At 41.4% G+C, this 2,482-nt stretch overlaps 1 pseudogene; it reads left to right on the top strand.

Moving 5' to 3' along the window:
* Positions 1 to 906: 906 nt before the first annotated feature.
* LOC127130058 (malate dehydrogenase, chloroplastic-like) lies at positions 907 to 2,096 on the top strand (annotated as a pseudogene).
* Positions 2,097 to 2,482: the final 386 nt, after the last annotated feature.

The raw sequence follows: 2,482 nt of genomic DNA, 5'->3' as shown, positions 1-2,482 counted from the left end.
ACACTTTACATTGACAACTTTAGAGGGCGCTTAACACTTTAGAGGGCGCTTTATGTAGGAAGCGCCCTCTAAACATTTTACATTGACAACTTTAGAGGGCGCTTTGTCCAGAAAGCGCCCTCTAAACACTTTACATTGACAACTTTAGAGGGCGCTTTTTCCAGAAAGCGCCCTCTAAACACTTTACATTGACAACTTTAGAGGGCGCTTTTTCCAGAAAGCGCCCTCTAAGGTGTCCCTTTATGGACCACTCCAGAGGGCGCTTTTTTCTGAAAGCGCACTATAATGTGGCCCTTAAAGGGCCACTTTAGACATCGCTTTCTCCAGGAAAACAAAGCGCTGTCTTTACCTATGCCAGCGCCACTTTAGAGGGCGCTTAAAAGCGCTGTTATAGGCCAAAATAAGCGCCCTCTTTTCCCTTATTTGGCGTAGTGATTTATATCTAGGCCATTACATAACCATGAACCAAATTGCAACATACATATTTCTATAAACCATGACATTGCACAGCCATTACAACATGTCCAAACTCATTTTCATACATACATTCAATTAATCATTTAACTCCAAAACAATTATCCAAAGACATATCCAAATCCAAGAAATCCTAAGCCATCCAAATAGAAGTCATTTCTAATTAACATTGCTACCATTCAAATTACCAAGTTTTAGTAAGACATTCACGTGAATGCCAAAATTCTGCATGATACTGCATCAAAATTCTGCACAATTCAGCACCAAAATTCTGCATAAGAAGCACCAAATTCTGCATAATGCTGCATCAAAATTCTGCACAATTCAGCATCAAAATTCTGCATAAAAAGCACCAAATTCTGCATAATGCTGCATCAAAATTCTGCATAATAAGCATCAAAATTCTGCATAATTCTGCACCAAAACCTCCAACATAATCTAATCCAATGCAAGCCTTACAACATGCCGACCATAGCTCCGTAACAAAGACCGTAAACCGTTATCCCCCAGCTTATAACCGAAACTCGACAGCTTATAACCGAAACTCTAACCGCATCATCCACAAAACCGAATTGGGTTCCTCCAAATTCCACAACAATGTATCGAAACCACATCTTGCAGCCACAGGCATCCTACAAAGTAGCGCTTCTCGGTGCTGCCGGAGGGATTGGTCAGCCACTGGAGCTTCTCATCAAGATGTCGCCTTTGGTTTCCGACCTGCATCTCTATGATATTGCGAATGTCAAGGGAGTTGCGGCTGATATTAGTCATTGCAACACTCCTTCAAAAGTTGCGGATTTCACAGGAGCTGCTAAGTTAGCCAATTGTTTGAAAGGTGTAGATGTTGTTGTTATACCTGCTGGTGTTCCTAGGAAACCCGGGATGACTCGTGATGATCTTTTTAACATCTATGCCGGTATAGTTAGAGACTTGGTCTCTGCTGTTGCAGATAATTGCCCTGGGGCTTTTATTCATATTATTAGTAATCCGGTGAATTCTGTTGTGCCTATTGCTGCTGAAATTTTGAAACAAAAAGGTGTCTATGATCCTAAAAAGCTCTTTGGTGTTAGCACACTTGATGTTGTGAGGGCAAACACCTTTGTTTTCTCAGAGAAAGAACTTGAGGCTGATTGATGTAGATGTCCCTGTTGTTGGGGGCCATGCTGGGATTACCATTCTTCCTCTATTGTCAAAGACAAAACCCTCGGTGAGTTTCACTGATGAAGAAATTGAGGAGCTGACTGTCAGGATTCAAAATGCTGGAACTGAAGTTGTTGAGGCAAAAGCTGGTGTAGGGTCTGCAACTTTGTCAATGGCTTATGCAGCAGCTAGATTTGTTGGATCCTCTCTTCGTTGCACTTGATGGAGATGCTGATGTGTACGAGTGCTCATATGTACAGTCAGATCCGACCGACCTTCCGTTTTTTGCTTCAAGGGTGAAGATTGGTAGGAAAGGAGTCGAGGCTTTCATTCCAACTGATCTCCAAGGATTGAGTGAGTACGAGCAGAAGGCTTTGGCAGCAGCCCCTAATCACAATATGGTGTTCTCTGCCGGTTCTGATGGAAAGGTTGTCCTATATAAACTGTCTTCATCAACCATGAAAAAAAAAGAAAAGAGTTAGTTGGTTAATTATGCCACTCTCACGTGTAATTGGTGAGTGCGGTATGGCAATCAAGACATATGGCTAACATAATCCAACCTGTAGCAAACTGATAAATGACAGAATAAAATCTGCAACTTGCAAGAAAAGGATAACATAATTTGGTTTCCGGTTTCAATACTCACCTTGAACCTCAACCTCATCCACAACCTCCCTGTTACAAGAAATTCACTGCAGTAAAAAACACAAATTAATTAGTCAAAGCTGTGGAGTTTCAAAAAATACCCGAATTGGCATTAAGACAAAAAATGAAGAAGAAAGCACGAGCTCAGAATATCATTTTCGGGTTTAGCATTAAACAGGGCGATTCGATTCTGAGTACATCCAAAGTGATTTGCAGGGATGCT

This window comes from Lathyrus oleraceus, chromosome 3 (assembly GCF_024323335.1).
Source record: "Lathyrus oleraceus cultivar Zhongwan6 chromosome 3, CAAS_Psat_ZW6_1.0, whole genome shotgun sequence".
Taxonomy (NCBI): Eukaryota; Viridiplantae; Streptophyta; class Magnoliopsida; order Fabales; family Fabaceae; genus Lathyrus; species Lathyrus oleraceus.
This window is presented reverse-complemented; position numbering and strand designations above follow the sequence as displayed.